General features: G+C 39.2%; 1 long non-coding RNA gene across 1 annotated transcript; it reads left to right on the top strand.

The window, feature by feature from the left end:
* Nucleotides 1-208: 208 nt before the first annotated feature.
* Nucleotides 209-14,568, top strand: LOC122116456. Its single transcript, XR_006148979.1, has 3 exons — nucleotides 209-221; nucleotides 6,624-6,626; nucleotides 14,456-14,568. It is a non-coding gene; the product is annotated as an uncharacterized LOC122116456 (long non-coding RNA).
* The last annotated feature ends 3,963 nt before the right edge of the window (nucleotides 14,569-18,531 follow it).

An 18,531-nucleotide genomic window follows, 5' to 3' on the forward strand; every position in this document is an offset into this window, starting at 1 on the left:
TGGCAATCCTCAAGCTGACAGAACCAGTATCTTCTCTTTTTAGGAGAAGGTCTCTCTCTCTCTCTCTCTCTCTCTCTCTCTCTGTGTGTGTGTGTGTGTGTGTGTGTGTGTGTGTGTCCATTGTGGGGCTTGAATTCAGAGTCTACGGGCTGTTCCTGAGCATTTTTGCCAAAGCTAGCGCTCTACCTATTTGAACCACATTGCCACTTTCAGTTCTGGTGGTTACATGAAGATAAGCGTCTCATGGACTTTTCCTGCTTGGGCTGGCTTTTGAACCTCAATCCTCAGATCTCTGCATCCTGAGGAGCTATGATTATAGGACTGAACAACCTATTCCCAGTTAATGGAAGTCCCTAACAGGATGGTCAGTTGAATTCCAAGTAACCATTCTTATCATTTTCTGTCTGGTGCACAGTTAGACTCTAATTCTGGCCATGTACTTACTAATAAGTTGTTTAACCCTGTGCTTCCATGTGAGAAAGGTAAGAGTTAACTGCTCAGAGCAGTTCAGAGTTCAGTGAATTAATACACAGTTCTATAAAGAGCAGATGTTGGCGCACAGTAATACTTCAGAAATGCTACTTTTATAACAAAATACAAGTTGTGACAGTTATCCTCACATATTAGAACACATGGGACAAAGAACATTTCACATTCCTCTAAGGAAGCAACATCAAAAAGAAGAGCAGTTGTGATTGTCAGTAAAAGAAAACATTACTGGGTATATAGTATTGAATTCATTCATCTAGAGCTTCTATAACTGAGAAGTACACATTATATATTATTGAAAGCAGCAATGTTAAATCACTATTTAGACAAGGCTGAGACCAACCAGTGTCACTGTCATTTGATATAGTTTTTCCAACTTTCAAAAGCTTGACAAGAGAAAACAGAAACCAGGATTTCTCAGCATGGTTGGCCAACCTGGCTGCTCTACATGGCAGCACCAGCAGTTCAACCAGATGCTTAGTAACAGCTATGGCCAGTGGAGATTTGTGGACTAGCCCTCATGGAGATTGCCATCTCTTAGAGAGATCATAGAATCACTTTGTCTTTTATGAATGCTACAGTATCTCCATAAGTATGAAGATTAGAATGATGCTATATTTTATTCTGTTACTCAACCTTATATCACCCAACTATATATAAATGTTCATTGGTTCAGAAAGAATATTATGTGTTCCCAGAGGTATCCAGTTAATGTACTTTCCCAACATTCATATAAATTTACATGTATTTATTTAGGCAAGTCACTGCTTAAGTCATCATATTAACTATTAATCTTATTTTTCCAACATATTTTGCAGTTTTTGTTAAGAAAAATAGAAAAAGGAATAGGAACAGGTTGGACTCTCCATCTCGACAGGTCTACTTACTGAGAATCAGCAAGCGGCAACCAACCTTCCTGCAGGAATGGAGGCTACAAGAAGCTGGGTTTGGAGGTGGGTTTTGTGGGGTCTGAGCCAGGGGCCAGAGGTTATCAAAAGGCTATTAGGGCAGAGAAAGGCAGGGACTTTCAATCAGCTCACAGTGGAATGTTGAAGGCCAGGCTTGGGTCAGACTGCCCTGCCTGCACATCAAGTCCACACATACCTGGGCTTTGCCTGGTCCATATGTGCCTGAGACAGTAAGGCGGCGGTCATTCCTTCATATTCGATCTTTAGATACATAAGAAGATTGGGACAAGAGGGGAGAGGTAAGTCTTTCATATAGAGTCTTTGGATAGATAAAAGGATTGGGCTCGAAGAAGAAACCAGGAGTTGTTAGACTCTTCTTTGGAGATTCTTTGTCTGGTCCTATTTGGGATTTATTATCCAAACTGTCCTGTTTGGAATTTAGATTCCATTTGAGATTTTCTAGCAGAGGTATCATCCTAGTCCTGAACTTTCCTTTGTTTTTTTGTAGGCTATGGGGCTTTAACTCTGGGCCTAGGTGCTGTCCCTCAGCTCTTCAGCTCAAGGCTACTGCTCTACCACTTGAGCCACAGTGCCGCTTCTGGTTTTCTGGTGGTTAATTGGAGATAAGAGTCTCACAGTCTTTCCTACCTGAGATGGCTTTGAACTGTGATCCTCAGATCTCAGCCTCCTGAGTAACTGGGATGACAGGAGTGAGGCATCAGTGCCTGGCTTTGGTCCTGCACTTCAGATGAAGTCAGGGATGAACTATTCCTGAGAACCAGGAAGGACTCGGGGGTAGGAGGGGTGGGAGGTGAGAGGACATAAGAGCAACGTGGAGTTATGAGAACAAAGCATGTTCCCATCAGCTTTGAATAGCAAATTAATTCTTTTGATAATCACCAATAATTATGGCCTTTTTACTCTTAGGATAAGTCACACTGATAATATTGATATTTCTATATCTATATAGATATTCACAGTGATATTTCTATAGTGCTAACCAGATGCTAGGCACTATGTGTACATTCTCTCCCTTACACATACACACACTCCTTACAACAATCCTTTAGCACAAGTACTATATTGTTACCATTTTACAGATGAAGAAAACAGAACCAATGAAGAAAGATTAAATAACTTGTCCAGTCTGGTGAGTGGTGGAGCTAGAATTTGTACTCAGCACTCTAGGTTCAAGTCTATGCTCTTTAGACACGCTGCCTTGGGCAGATGAAGAATGAGTAAAAGTTCCAATGGTTTGAAGGTGAAGATGAATGGAAGAATAGAGAACAGGAAATCAATACTTGTGAAAGTATGTCAGATGTGAGGATAGTAGTAGAGGACAGGTATGTCTGAGATTAAAAATAGGAGACATGAAGTGAACCCAGGAAGGCACAGTTAGAGCCAGGGGTCCTGTGGAGGCCAGACCATGTAGGACTGGGCAGGTCAGGTCAGAAACTTAAAGAAGAACAGGATTCAGTGAGCAAGAGGGCACAGCAGTCTGAATGCCACTTTGGCATACAAGCTGAAAATGCAGGGAGACACGTGACAGCCAGGTGACTGTGCTGTTGGAGGTAGGGTACAAATCACACAGGGCAGAGGGAAGGATTCAATTTGGGAGAGGCAGTCTCAAAAGGAGTTGCATGGGTGATTCCTAGGCTTCTAGTTTGTGGAAACAACTAAGGAGGCTCAGAGGCTTGTAATGAAAGTAATTTGCTAAATCCTGGAGATGTGGAATACAAGGAATATATGGGATCAGGGGAGGTGTCCAGAAGTATACTGAAGGAAGGACTCAGAGATAAATTCTGGAGATATATCTGACAGTTTAAGCCACAGGATACATAAGATCCCACAAACGGGCTCTAGAAGATAAGCTGAAGGAAATGGCATTTTAAAAGACCAACAAGATAAGGATGAGCCTACAACGGAGATACTGAGAGGCAGAAGGTAATCCAGTACAGTGATGTCAGAAGCCAGTGAGAGGACATGTTTAAGAAAACAATAAAGTCCAATGCTTCTGAGAACCAAGAAGACTCATGTTGAAACAACCATTACATCAGGAGACATGGTGACAGCTTCCAGAAGGACAAGAGGGCAAGAGTGAAGTGAGGAATGAGGATGGGGTATGGAAATGAAGAAAGAGGGAACACAACTCAGAAAGATGGAAGCATGAGAGAATGGAGGGTCAAGAGAAGGTTCAGCAGATTTCTGAGTGCTAAGCACCAGTGGCTCACACCTGTAATCCTACCTATTCAGGAGGCTGAGATCTAAGAATCACAGTTTGAAGCCAGCCTGGGTACACAAATCCTTCAGACTCTTATCTCCAATTATCCAGAAAAAACATAACTGGAGGCATGGCTTTAGCTAATGTTGCCAGTCGTGAGCAAAAAAGTCAAACGAGAGTCCCTGCGTTCAAGTCCCAGCGCCAGCATGAGAATGACCATGTTTAAAATGTTGATTCCAAGACCAGATCTGGGAGAAAGAAGATGAATTCAGAGGAGAAAAGCCGTAACTATGAAGTTTCTATGAATTTGAGAGAGAAAAGACAAAAAACTTGAAGAGCTGTAAGAAGCTAGTCTTTTACCAGGAAGGCAGAAAGCTAGGAGGTGAGTGGCTATAGACAGGTTTGTACCTTTGACAGTGAGAAAACTGTGAAGTTCCCATCTGATGGCTCCCACTTTGTTTAAGACACAGAGCTGCACAGGGAGAATGAAAGAGGAGGTGTGGGGTGAGAAGGAAAGGGTAGAGTCAGAGTTCTGAGCAGACAAGAAGGTCTAAGCTGTAAAGGCGGTAAAAGTGAAACCCTGAAACAGATTGCTAGGTGGAACTGAGGGCTCATTTCAGAATACTGGGAGTCAAGACATGCAGAGGTTTCAAATGATTACAGTGCCTGTCTGTGGGTTCAGGCAGGGCGGACAAGTGTGAGGAGTCATCGAGCTTGGGTTTGGCTAAGCAAGATCCCACAGGAACTCGAAAGGACAAGTAGACTTAAGGTAGAAACCTGCTGGATACGGACCAGACACCTTAGCTACAAGAAAAAAAGCGAGAAAAGAGGGACTTGGCGAGAGTAACAGAAGAAATGAGTTGAACAAGCTACTGATGGAAAGAGGTGGGCAAAGAACAGAATATTTGAATTTAACTCATTAATTTTATTAAAACCCGTTAGAAGGGGACACAAGTGGGTCATGCTGCATGTTAGCTCTTCTGAAGACTGAGATCCAGAGGATTGCAGTTTGAAGCCAGCCCAGGCAAAAAGTCGTAGACTCCATCTCCAAAATAACCAGCAGCAACTAAGTGGTGCAGCACTAGCTGTCAGAAAGCTGAGCAAGAGCTCAAGGCTCCAGTTCAAAACACAGTACCTAAAAAATTTTAAATCACTCATTAGCAATTGTGTAGACTTTAAATCAAAGCCCAGCAAAACAAGAACCAGGATATTGGTGCTAGCAAGAGGAGAAGGCTAGGGGAGCAAGGGGAGAAGGGTAGATGAAGGGGGAAGTGTGGAGAATGCAGGCAAGAATCCATACCACAGAATTGAGACACATTAAGGGAAAGGGTGTGTCAAAAGGGAGTGTGCAAAGATGTTGATGTGGTGACACAAATCAAGATGCAGAGTACACATAAATTTCTTTATTAAATTGCAAAACATTCAATACATAACCTAGAATTAAGATAAGTAAAGGGAAGGGTGGCTTGGAGGTTTGGGGGAGAATGCTGAAAGGGTAACATTGATCAAGACACACAATATTCATAAATTGCTCTGTACAAATACCTAAAGATAACAAAAATATTTTTAAAAACGAAGCAGGGAATGACTATGGTCATAAGGCAAGACCCAATGCCATCTACTGTTAGCAAGAAAAAATGGGAATGTAAGTTTCAGACCCCAAGTAAGTTGACTAAGTTAAAAACAATTACTCATTAGATAGCTTGAACTACATTGCTCCTTATTAATACATTAAGAAGATGTATGAAAAGATTACAATCCAATGAGAAAATATGCAAAACACCCTACTTGGCTGGGGACTCCTCATCCAGGTCACCCAGGGTCTCCTCCTCCAAGGTTTCTTTCTTTGGGGCCTTTAACTTCATGCCACTGAAAAACAGCAAAAGCCTCTGCAGTCATATGAATGAATTACACCAATGCTTTTACAAACATAAGCTCGCAAAAAAAAAAAATAATAATGACCCATTTCTTCTTTTTCCAATAAAAGCAGTATTAGGGTTTGAACTTAAGAGCATTGCACTGAAGCAAGATTTTCCTACTTACGCTTTCTGCATAGCTGAGATTACAGATGCATACCCCCAAGCCTGGCTTGTTGATATTCAGTCCTTTTCCCCAGATAGCCTCAAACCATGATCCTCCCAGGTCTCTAGTGATTACAAGTGGGAGTCACTGAGCTCAAGTTTAGTGTCTTATTTCTTAAGGGTTTGCTTTTCAAGGAGTTCTGTACACATACAACTGCCACACCAAAATGAATTTCTTATCCATATAAATTTCCAGAATGTGAAAAGTTATTTTATAAATAGAAATTTCCATAAATAATCTAAAATTAAGAATGGGATATAGGCAAGGCACCAGTGGCTCATGCCTATAATCCTAGCTACTCAGGAGGCTGAAATCAAGAATCACAGTCCAAAGCAAGCCTAGGCAAGAAAGTATGTGAGAGTCTTATCTCCAGTTAATCACCAGAAAACCAGAAATGGAGCTGTGGCTCAAAGTGGTAAAGCACTAGCTTTAGTGAATTAGTTCAAATGGTAGAGCACTGGGCTTATGTGCCCAGGTCCTGAGTTCAAGCACCATGATCAGCATGAGAGACAGAAAGAGGGAAAGAGTGAGCATACCATAAATATTCTTTTTTTCTTTTTTGTTTTTGTCAGTCCTGGGGCTTGAACTCAGGCCTGGCACTGCTCCTGAGCTTCTTTTCTCAAGGCTAGCACTCTATTACTTGAGATACAGTGCCACTTCTGGCCTTTTCTGTTTATGTGGTACTAAGGAATCCAACACAGGGCTTCATGCTTGCTAGGCGAGCACTCTCCCACTAAGGCACATTCCCAGCCTCAAACATAAATATTCTTAAACTACAAGTATTAAAAATACTCCCAATAAAAAATAAGACTATTGGGCCTGGCACCACAGTGTTTGGTTGGAGTAAGAGACCAACAAAATGCTGGTGTAGTGTTTACACCTGCCACAAGAGCTATACAGACATGGGAGCTCTTACTTGGCAGGCTGTGGTCAGGCTAGCCTGGGTAAAAAGGTACTTTATTCAAAAAATAATGAAGCCGAGCGCTGGTGGCTCACGCCTGTAATCCTAGCTATTCAGGAGGCTGAGATCTGAGGATCGCGGTTCAAAGCCAGCCCGGGCAAGAAAGACCGTGAGACTCCTATCTCCAAGAAACCACCAGAAAACCGGAAGTGGCAATGTAGCTCAAGCGGTAGAACGCTCGCCTTGAGCTGAAGAGCTGAGGGACAGCGCCCAGGCCCAGAGTTCAAGCCCCACGACCGACAAAAAAAAATAATAATGAAAAAGGATTGGGGGCATAACTCAAGTGATGGAGCCTCTGCGTGGCTAGTGCAAGGGCCCTGAGTTCAAACCTAGTACTCCCAAAAGGAAGAAAAAGACCATCTGAACAAACTCAGAAAATGGCAATAAGGTAGAAATAAATTTTACAAAAAGGATCACATATGATTATAAATAAGCTGGTAATAACTAATCCAGCAAAACAAGACATTGAATTAATTTATATATTTTATTTTAATATACCATCTACAGATGAAATGAAAGCACAAAGAAAATTAGAATTTTAATTCACATGACCTCATTCTTTTCCTTTCTGTATTGACATTAATACTAATTGAACATTACATTTTATGAAGGCCCAGAAAAAGAAATATTACTTTTAGTAAACTGTTAAAATGTAGAATTGGATGTGTGGCTCAAGTGACACAGGCTTGGTCTAACAAGCCAAGCTCAATTCCCAATATTGCTGGGAAAATATTACAGTTATATACAGAATCCAGCATTTTTTTCATCCTAGTGCAGAAAAAAAGTTTTCAATGATGGCTTTTTAAGGTTTTAAAGTACATATAAATTAAGCTGCATTAATAAAATACATCTCAACTTAAATATTGTGTGTTCTAAGCGTGTAGAAACTGCAATCAGTTTTAAAAGACCCTTACAATTAAAGGAGGTACTCTTAAGGAAAGGACCCAAAGGTGCAATGAATGCCTCTGTGCCAGTGAACTTGTAAAATAATATTTATCAACATGAATGCCAGGAAATGGCAACAAGTTTTTAATATTTTTTTCCCATTGTTGATGAAGATGGTGTTGTTTTTTGCTTTTTGGTCTTTGTTTATTGTTTTTTGTCTGTTTGTTCCTTTAACTGTCTTTGGGGGGTAAGAGTAGGCGAAAAATGGAAGAACCAAGGTTAAACAAATGCAGCATTGATAGTAGACACTATCAGGAAAATGAACTATACAATTTGTAGGTAGAGATGGGAGAGGGAAATGGAGAGAGCAAAGGAAGGGGTGAAATTGCCACCAAAGAAATACATTCATTATCTGCTTATGAAATGGTGACCCCTCTGTACATCTCTTTAATAATTAGTAACAGGGACTGGGAAAGTGACCAAGTGGTAGAGTGCTTGCCTAGCATGCATGAGGCCCTGGGTTCGATTCCTCAGCACCACATAAGCAGAAAAAGTTGGAAGTGGTGTTTTGGCTCAAGTGGAAGAACACTAGCATTGAGCTGAATAGCTGAGGGACAGAGCCTAGGCTAAGTGTTCAGGCCCCATGATCAACAAAGAAAAATTACTAACCATTTTTTTTTAATCTCACAGTTTCTTTTTGCCATAAATTTTGATTAACTTCCACTTTGGTTTTGCTTTTTCTTTTGTTGTAAAGGTTTCTGAGTCTTGAGCTCAGGGTGTCTCTCTCTCTCTCTCCCCTCTGTCAGCTTTTTCTCTCAAGGCTGGCACTCTACCACTGAGGTATACTTTCACTTCCAGCTTTTTTTTTTTTTTTTACTGTTTAACTAGAGATCAGAATATCTATCTCAGGTTCATCTGCCTGAGCTGGTTTCAAACTGTAGTTCTCAGATCTCAACCTCCTTAGTAGCTAGGACTATAGATGTAAGCAACAAGTCCCTGGCATTTAACAAATTATCATAAAATAGTTATAGTTGTGACATTTCCACGTAATGTTATCCTCCCTCTTCTCAAAACAATTTCAACAGGTTTCAGTTTTATTTTGACAAAAATCTACTAAAACCATATTCATTCTCTTTCCCCTTAGTTAGTCAACCCTCTTACTAGTGCTCCACCCTAGCCTCTCTCTCTCCCCCAACTTGCTATTGACCAACAGCTTTCAAGTAATTTTCATATATAGTTACAATGTATCTCAAAATTATTCACCCTGTTTTCCCCTTCTCCTCTTAAATAGACTTGTAGACTGAAATTGTATGTCTGCCCATAATAATAAAAGTAGAATCATGTCTACAAATACATATGCTTTTTAGGTCTAGCTTTTATATAGGAGAAAAAAACATATATCTTGTGGGTTTTTTTTTTTAGCTTAGCTCATTATGATGTCTTCTAATTATATCCATTTTTCTGAAAGCGACATGATTTCATTTTCCTTCATGGCTGTGTAACATTCCATTGTGCATCAATACCACTTCCTCTTTATCATTTAAGAAGATTCCAATGCTGGGCGCCAGTGGCTCATGCCTGTAATCCCCAGAAGTGATGCTGTGGGCTCAAGCGGTAGAGCGCTCGCCTTAAGCTGAAGAGCTGAGGGACAGCACCCAAGCGCAGAGTTCAAGGCCCACGACTGACCAAAAAAAAAAAAAAAAGAAGAAGAAGATTCCAGTTGCCTGATTCCATTATTTGGCTGTTTTACACAGTGCTGTAATAAACATGAGTTATTCTGACATCTTTCTGGTATATTGATTTATTCTATTGACATATGCCTCATACTGATATAGTGGAGTCTTTGCAAGGGTTTATTTTTAGACTGATATCCATAATGATTCCACTAGTTTACATTCCCACCAAAAGACTATAAAGATTCCTTTTCTAATGCATCTTGCCAGCATTTTCTTGGTGGCTGTCATTCTAACTGAAGTAGATGTAATCTTATTGCAGTTTTAATTTGCATGTTCTTTATTATAACTAAGGCTGTTGGACATTTCCTGATGACTTTATTAGCCATCCCTTTATTCTTCTTTAAACTATGTAATTACATTATTTGTGGGTTTTTTATGTCTAATTTCAGTCCTCTGTGTAGTATGGATATCAATTCTTTATTTGTTGGATAGCTGGCAAAGATTATTCTCTTATTCTTTGAGTTGTCTCTTGATTCTGGTCACTTCTTTTGCTTTGAAAAAACTCTTAATTTGATACTGTCCCATTTACCCATGTTTGTTTCCATTCTCTGGAGTCCTGTTCAGAAAATAATTGCCTGTGTTTCATAAGTTTTCTTATATTTTTCTGTAGTAGATTTAAAACTTCAGTTCTCATTTTGAGCTCTCTGTACCTCTTGGAGATTTTTGTTTTTGTTTTTAGAAGGTGACAAAAGGCCCACTTTCAGTATCTTAAGTGGATGACCCGCTTTCTTAACACCATTTATTGGAGAGTATTTTTTTCTCCAGTGTGTGTCTTTTGGCTCCTTTGTCAAGTATCAGTTGGCTACAGATCTGTGCTCTTATTAAAAACTTTTACTTTATGAACAAGATGTTTGTCTGTTCATTTTTATTTGCAGGTCCTGGGCCTGAACTCAGGACTTAGCTACTGCCCCTGAGGTATTTTTCGCAAGGCTAGGATTCTACCACTTTAGACACAACTCCACTTCCAGCTTTTTGGTGGGTAGAGATAAGGATCTCATAAACTTTCTTTTTTTTCTTTTTCTTCTTTTTCCTTCTTCTTTTTTATTGTAAAAATACTGTACAGAAGGGTTATAATTACATGGGCAAGAAAGTGAGTACATTTCTTATCAAGCATTGTAGCTTCCTCCATTATTTACCCTTCCCATCCCTTCCCAGTCTCCCCCCTCCCCCCCACCCAATTCTCCACCCCCCAAAGTTGTAAAGTTCGTTTTCAACACGACAACTTGAACTTCTCATTGTTGCAACGGGTCCACCTGTATCCTTATTTAAACGACTTGTTTTTCCCCTTCCCCTCCACAAATTATACCATATAAAATACAGTGAAAGCAGGGGTTATACTGTGGGGGAGGGACATACAAAGCAACAAAGAAGTAATCCTATAACATTGCCACATTTGTTAGGAAATGGAAAGACTTGGGAAAAAATTACATTAAATGAAGTAAGCCAAGCCCAAAGAAACATAGGTCCCATGGATTCCCTTATTTGCATTATCTAGTATATGTATGAGTCAATCAGAAAAGGTCAGATAAGGTGATGTTAAGAAAATGAAACCTAAGACATGTATTTAAATGTTTTTTTTTCTTTCATGCATTTGTTTCTAACGCATTTATAAGATTATTTCTCACAAAATTTCTTAACATGGCTGACATCCAACCGTGATCCTCAGCTCTCAGCCTCTTGAGTAGCTAGGGTTACAGGCATGCACCATTGGTGCCTGGCTTTAAACAAGATCTTAACTCAAATATATTTGATGTATAAAATGACACACACCTAGTTGAAGCCCCTTCATAAATGCTCACATCTACCCATCAGCCAGACCCCAGTGGGTCACTTCATTTTTAAGCACCAGTAGTCCCAAAGTCTAGCAGAATAGCAATGCTAAGTTATTTCAATGTTTTCTTTGTTCTCTTGCCATGAAACAAAGATTAAAACACAAAATGAGTCATCAATGGCTCGTGACTACAACCCTAACTACCAAGGAGTCTGAGATTGAGTGCTGTGGTTTGAAGCCAGCCCAAAAAGGAAAGTCCATGAGACTCTTATCTCAAACTACCAGAAAAGCTGAAAGTGGAGCTGTCGCTTGCTTCAAACAGAATAGCACTAACCTTAAGCACAAAAGCTCAGGGCACAGAGCCCATGCCCAGAGCCCAAGCTCCAGGACCGGAACACACACACAATTAAAACCCTACAGGCTTACAGTTTGTACTGTTTGGCAATTAATGACTAAAAAGATGTGGGGAAAGAGAAAAAGGGAAACACAAACACCTGAGACTATAAAAATCAGCATTTATTAAACTTGAGCAGTGAACTGATTTTACAGAGAGGAAAAATCACAGATCTACCCTTTGTGTTGACCTATGTTATTTTATGCATAAATTCAAAACTCATGGTGTACTCGCAGCTTATTGAACCGTGTGATCAAATCTACAAAGATGAGCAACAATTTGTTTTGACAAATAGTGTTCTGCTGAAAGCAAACTGAGAATGCTAAGTTCATTACAAGAAACAGCCTGAGAGACTCTGTCTATACTTTGAATTGTTATCCTAGAGAAAAGCATGCCTATTTGTGTGACTATGCTCCAAAATTGCTGTTGAACATTTCAAGGCTTTTAGGACCTAGCTCAAATGTAGTCAGCCTTCACACTGAACCCAAATCTCTAACAGTGGATGGAGTTTCATCAAATGTTACCTGATAACATACAATTACCTGCTCTCAACAGTATAAACTCTAAGGCAGTATTATTGAAAACTCATGTGTGGTTGTCTATTATGCTTTTATCAAAATACTATGTTTTTAAATGATATTGATGACACTCCATGCCAGACCTGTGAAGGAAACTCAAAACTGTCAGAACTACTTAGTCACGTGAGTCTGTCCTTTATTCTAGTAACTACTGCCAGTGTTTTCGGCATGAGCAAGGGATGGACTGCACATCACTTCTCATTCACTTCCTCACAGATCCAAAGTTCACATGACAGCACTGACTGCACATCAGCTGATTACAAAAAAACAGGGGCTGGGGACTTCGCTCATTGAAAGGAAACTTGCCTGGCAAGTGCAAAAATTTAACTTCAGACCTCAGCTCTGAAAACTACAGAAACAATTAAACAACAACCACAACTACAACCACAACCACAAAAAGTGACTCTTACCTGATGTTGGTGGCTTATACCTGTAATTCTAGCTACTTAGGAGGCTAAGATCTGAGGATTGTGGTTCAAAGCCAGGCTGGGCAGGAAAATCAGTGAGACTCTTATCTCTAAAAAGCCAGAAGTGAAGACATACATGGTTCAAGTAGAGTGCTAGCCTTAAGCACAAAAGCTCAGGGTCAGTACCCAGGCCCTAAGTTCAAGCCCCAGATCCTGCACACACAAAAATATCTTACTCTAAGACTTATGTATAAACTATCATCGCCTAAATTAGTCACAAACAAACCCAAAATGAATGCCACAAGACATGTCTTCCTTACACCACTCTTGGAAGCCCCATAAATGGCACAGCCACCTCTACATACACACATATAGATATTATGTGTGTATGTGTATATATGTATATATGCATACATACGTACATGTAATTGAAGTAAAACAAAGATCATTGAAACTATGGAATTCGAGATTGAGCAACCACTCAAAAAGTTTCTGTTCCGGTTTCATAGAAGAGAATGGTGGAAAACCTAATTTTACTTTTGGCATTATTATTTTATACATTTGTCTTTTAGAACAGATACTCAAGGAAAAGAAGTTCTGTCTGGCATAGTGGAACAGAGCGGAACACTAGCATTCAGGAGGTGGTGGTAGCAGGCTCACAAGTTAGAGGTCAGCCTGGGACACAGAGAACTCCAGGTCACCCTGGAACTTTCTCCAGAATAATACTAACAATAAATAAAAACAAGATTGCATAAAAGCTTAGATTCTTTAAAAGAAGGAAAATAGAAATACAGATGCATCAAGTTTTCTAATTTACAGAAAGATGGTCTTACAAAGTTTCTTGCTCTACACCATGCCTTACCCTACAGTATATCCTATCACTTTCTCAGCAGACACCATGAAGGCCAATACTACTGTAAAAGCAAACACATACCTAATCTAACTAGCAGAATTGGCAAAGATCTAAAGTATCATGAAGCCATAGAGAAATGTCTAACAGGAGCAAAATACAGGAGAAACTTCTCTTGGAGCTGCAACCCACATCTACAAATGACTATAAAGTAAGATGCAATACCAAGAAGCTAAAAGAACTCTGAAAGGTCTCAGAGAAGTATATAATGTATGGGTATTTAGAAAGCTTCTTGAGACATACATAAATATGCTACGCCATATACTTGTTAGGGCACCAGCAAGTATGTAGACATCTGTCACAAATCATTTAGCTAATATAAAATTATAAAGCTCTTTAAAAATAGTTTCAAATCTAACTGCAACAGAGCAAACTTGTTTTAAAAAGTTATTATCTAGAAGCTGGGCACTGGTGGCTCAGGCCTGTGATCCTAGCTTCTCAGGAGGCTGAGATCTGAGGATTGCGGTTCAAAGCGAGCCCTGGCAGGACAGTCCATGAGACTCTTATCTCCAATAAACCACTGAAAACTGGAAGAGGTGCTGTGGCTTAAGTAGTAGAGAGTTAGCCTTCAGCTGAAGAGCTGAGGGATAGCACCCAGGCCCAGAGTTCAAGTCCCACGACCACCATCACTAACAACAGCAAAAAGTTTTCACCTAGGTACTTACACAAAAAAAAAATTATCTCAGTAAATCAAAGCTCCAAATCAGTATCTGCCTAGGGATATCTAATTATAAAGCATAATTCAATGATCACAATTCTCAATATAAGCAAATAAAAGTACATAGATTTCCACTTCATCATAGGCTTTCAGAGGACACAAATTCACTCCTTACCTGGTGTCTTTACCTAATCCCCAGGTACGAGATCCATATCCACACATGCTGTCTTCAGGTCTAATAGCTCTAGAGAAATGAAGAGTTTTCCTTTAACCTTCAATTGACGCTTCAGTCAATTTCTACATCAGAAAAGGTGGATCATAAAAGTTGTCCCAGGATCAGCCTTTCACAGAGTAATACCATACTGATATGAAGTTGGTTAAATATTCAGACATAATTAACAGATTCATGTATTACTGAAACTTATGTGGAAAATAGTATTTATAAAGTGACTTAGATTTTATAATTCCCACTGTATCTTTCAAAATCTCATTTCCCTCTCTGGTCAAATTCATCAAAAGCTCTGTTCCCGGGACAACCTCTGCCTCTGCTTAACATGCCCCCTCTTGGGCCTCCACGTCATCTCAGTTGCCTGTCTCGATCAAACCTGTCCACTGGTCTAGGAAAAGGTGACAATGCAATATGATAAGAGAACCCAAGCCTCTGCCTGTGTTCTGCCACATCCAGTCTCCTGGATGGTGTGGTAGACCATTAGGCTCTGGTGTGTAATCACCTGCCCACTTTCCCTTCTGCCCATCCTAATGCTTTCTGAATACCTACTTTTTTTCTACTAGTCTATAATCTCCTAAGATGTAGTTCTAAAGGTCTACATCTTTTTAATTGTTTTAACCATTGTTTATTAAGATTTTTTATTTGTAAAGGCTTTTCAAAACATTTGCCATAAATAAAATTACTTATTTAAAAGAGAACCTGGCCAGGTGCCAGGGGCTCACACCTGTAATCCTAGCTACTCAGGAGGCTGAGATCTGAGGAGCACAGTTCAAAGCCAGCCCGGAGAGGAAAGTCTATGAGACACTATCTCCAATGAACCACCAGAAAGCTGGAAGTAGAGCTGTGGCTCAAAATGGTAAAGCACTAGCCTTGAACAAAGAAGCTCGCAGAGAGGGCCCAAACCCTGAGTTCAAGCCCCATGACTGACCAAAACAAAAAGAGATCTTGAAATCAAGAAATCCAGAGCATTAATAGCTTCAATACTTGCACCAGTAACATTATACTATCATTTTCTCATGTCTAAGAGAAGCCATTCTTTCCACAATAGAAAAAAAAAAGATCCCATTTACAAATTTCTTTTCTTGAAAAGAAATGCCAAAGTACTGATTATTAATTTTGTTTTTCATATAAAAGACTATTCTAAATAAATTCTCTACATTGGCTTTTCTACCCTCTAACGAAATCCAAAACAATTTTAAAACAGAAATGTTTTTTCTGATTTAAAATTCTATTCTTCTCCAATTTTCTTTGTTAGCATTTAATAAAATTTTGAGAAAAAAAGAAATTATTTTTAACCTATCAAAATCCCTTATGGAAATTAGACTAGACATAGAAATACAGGAAAAAAAATCATGCCACATTATGAATTGTTAGAATAAAGTCCAAAGGGTAATAATGTTTTAAATAGTTTTTATTGAGATTAAGTGATTACACTTATTGTGGAATAGTAATACTTAGTTAAAGTCATATATTCATTTTAACCTTCACAATGCAAAGTTGTCATTATCATGGTCTATAGTTTGTGAATTGTATAAGCCTTGACAATACAACTATTTCTTCCAAATCGGGTGATATGTACCTTTCATTCCTTTTGTTTAGTGTATGCTGCTCCCTCTTTCCCTCTCATTCCCTCACTCCCATTGCTGCCCTTCAGTTGCTTAGTTTATTTTCATCAGGTGTAGCTGATGGGCCCCTCTGTTGTGTGTTTTTCCATTACCCTCTGATTCTGTGTCCTCCTCCTAGCTTCCCTCAGATGTGCACACATATATGGAATATATATGCATATATATACATCATACATATGGTCAAGAACATGGAGGAATTTAGAAATGATATGACAAATTAACTAGTGGTCCCTTGTTTCTTGAGTCCTGTTTATTTTGTCATATCCTTGCATTTTGGTTTTAACATCCACATATCAGGGAGCCATGTGCCATTTGTCTGTCTGATCTTGGCTTACCTTGTTCGAAATGATTTGTTCTAGTTCTACTCATTTCCCTGTGAATGACATTATTTTGTCCTTTCTAATGGCTGCATATTTCATTGTATATAGGTAGTACAATTTTTTGATCCATTCACCTGTAGTGGGGCATCTGAGTTGTTTCCAAATCTTGGATATTGTGAACAGTGCTGCAATATACATGGAGGAGCAAATGTCTTTCTATCCTGGTTCTTGTTGCTCAGTGTAGATGCCTAGGAGTGGTATGGCTGGGTCATACGGGAGGTCTATATTTAGCTTTCTGAGGACCCTCCAGACTGCTTTCCAAAGTGGTTGTATTAGTATACATTCCCAACAGCAATGCAGTAGGGTTCCTCTTTCTCTATATCCCCTCCAGCATTTGTCTTTGGCTGAATTTAGGATGTGGACCATTCTGATTGGGGTAAGGTGGTGAACATTTCATCTGTTTCTTTGCCATTTTTATATCTTCTGCTGAGAAGTCTCTCTTTAGCTGCTTTTCCATGTAATGATTGGATAGATTTGAGAGGCGATAGTTTCTTAAGTTCCCTGTATATAGTGGATATTAGGACATTCTCTGATACATTGCTGGTAAATATTTTTCCCAATTAGGTAGCTGTCTTTCTAGTTGTGTTGCTATTTGTTTATCTATGCAGAAACTTTTTATTTTAAGGTAGTCCCATTTGGCAAGTATCTCTCCAATTTGTTGTGACCCTGGGAATCTGTTCAGGAAGTTCCTGCATGCCTGTAAGGACCTACTCGTTCCTGAAATCCATTTTGAGTTGATGCTAGGGCATGGAGACTGGTTGGGGTACACTTTTAGTTTTCTGCATGTGTTCACCCAGTTTTCCCAGCACCAATAGTTGTTCCACTGTATGTCTTTGGCTGCTTTATCAAATATCAGCTGACTATAGGTATGTCATTTTACTTCTGGATCTTCTAATCTGTTCCAATGGTCTTCGGGTCTGTTTTTGTGCCAATACTAAGCTATCTTTGTTATGGTTCTGTAGTAGAGCATGAACTCTGGTGTCATGATCCATCCTGTGTTGTTTCTTTTACCTATAATTGCTTTGGCTATCCTAGGTCTTTTGTAAAACAGAAATCTTTAAAAAAATTCTACCCAAAACTTGGACAGCAAACACATTTATGGAAAATAACATCAGGAAAAATCAGTCTTACATTTATAGAAATCTAGATCAGATAACAACAAAACACCAAAGTCTTTTCAAATACATTAATGATAGAAACCAAGCCTAAAAACATCCCTGTGTTCTGGTACACTGTAATGCTTGCAAACAGAATCTATTCCATATACTTTTCCCATTTCTTTTGTTTGTTGTTGTTTTGGGTTTTTTTTGAAACGTGGTTTTCCTAATCTAACTCAGGATATGAACTTGAAATTAACCAGCTTCAGCCTCATAATTACTAGGACATCAGGTGTAAACCACCATACCAGGTCTTCTGTATTTTAAAACCTGATGAAATTAAATAATCTTGTACTCACGAAGTTTAATATTTGACAAACTCAAACACAAAAGACAGAAAATAACAAATGGTTCAAGAATCCAGAGCTGGGTGCCAGTGGCTCACACTTGTAATCCTAGCTACTCAGGAGGCTGAAATCTGAGAATTGTGGTTCAAAACCAGCTTGCTCAGGAACGTCCATGAGATCCTTATTTCCAGTTAACTACCAGAAAACCAGAAGTAGTGCTGTTGCTAAATGTAGTATAGCACTATCCTTGGGCAGAAAAGCTCAGGGACAGCTGAGCTCAGACCAATTTCAAGGCCCAAGATAAGAAAAAAAAAGTGACACTTCCCTACATATTTCTCACATGACTCATTAACAGGAGACCACTACTGGTGCTCCTACCAAATGTAAATGGCAATGTTCCTCCAGGAAAAAAAAAATCAGAGAAACACAAACCATGATGTGTGTTACAAAAAGAACTGATGTACACTCTATTCCTGATTAAAGAAGGTAGAGCACCTCATCAAATCTGAATGCAAATCAGATAATTTAAAGAATCAGGTAACAGTGCTATATTAATATTAGTAATTGTTTTTGACACTCACACATCGTACTTTCAAATGACAAAGAGAAAAGTATCTATGTACAAAAGGAGAGAATGATAAAGCAAATATGTTAACAAGTTGATAATTAGGGAATCCAGATGAAGAGTATAAAAGAATATTTTATATAATTCTTGCATTTTTTGGGTGTCAGGTAATGGGGCCTGAACTCTGGGCCTGGGTGAAGTCCCTCAACCCTTCAGCTCAAGGCTAGCGCTCTACCACTTGAGTCACAGTGCCATTTCCAGCTTTTTTTTTTGCTTATGTGGTGCTGA

Source organism: Dipodomys spectabilis, unplaced genomic scaffold, assembly GCF_019054845.1.
Source record: "Dipodomys spectabilis isolate Male_0828 unplaced genomic scaffold, ASM1905484v1 ptg000135l, whole genome shotgun sequence".
Taxonomy (NCBI): Eukaryota; Metazoa; Chordata; class Mammalia; order Rodentia; family Heteromyidae; genus Dipodomys; species Dipodomys spectabilis.